Here is an 863-nt window from a genome sequence, read left to right on the forward strand (position 1 = left end):
TCTCTCTGTCTCTCTCCCTCTCTGTCTCTCTCCCTCTCTGTCTCTCTCTCCCTCTCTGTCTCTGTCTCTCTCTCTCTGTCTCTCTCTCTCTCTCTGTCTCTCTCACTCTCTTTCTCTCTCTGTCTGTCTCCCTTTCTTTCCCCACCCCTGGCATCCCTCCTCTGCCCCCAGCTTCTAGCCCATGCCCATATCATCCTTTTCATCAAAGGATCGGTGTCCGGGATCCAGAAAGCTGTAGGTTTCCTGCCTGCTCAGGCTCTTTGGTGTCTGAGGTGACAAGTTCCTGTCCCACATCATCCCACTGGAGCCTCTGCCTGAAGTGGGACCTGGATTATCACCTCAATTTTCTAAACAAAGGCAAAGTGATCCAGGCAAGGAAGAGCCGGGTTAAATCCTCCCATAATCTTTTGGAAGGCCAGTGTAGACTGTGGCCATGGAGGGACGGCAGCCTCAGGAATGGTATGGGCCTTGGGCTTGGAGTCTGTGAGAATCCCAGTCTTTCTCCTTGGGAGCTTAGTCACCCTGGGAGAGGCTGTTGCCCCTTCTGGGTTCTGGTTTCCCAATTTCTCCTTGACTCCAACAAGGGGGTCAGGGACCTCTAAGCGCATTCATTTTTAATGTCCAGAACCTATGAGTGAGTTTTCTGGGAGGGCTATGCCCCAAGCCTTCAGCCACTATCACCCACTCCCCATATGGAATTTTCCCTCTGGAAAGAGTCTAAGGGAGAAGGTCTTTCAATGACTGAGATTGAGACTAGTTCACAGCACCTTCCAGGAGAGAGCATGGGGTGGGATGGGGCTGGACGGTGCCCCCCTTACCATTCGGGAAGGGTCATGGGCAGGCAGGGGCTGGACGGTGCCCCC

This window comes from Petaurus breviceps, unplaced genomic scaffold (assembly GCF_028583685.1).
Source record: "Petaurus breviceps papuanus isolate PSGF00001 unplaced genomic scaffold, PetGlider_PUasm1.0 85708, whole genome shotgun sequence".
Classification (NCBI taxonomy): domain Eukaryota; kingdom Metazoa; phylum Chordata; class Mammalia; order Diprotodontia; family Petauridae; genus Petaurus; species Petaurus breviceps.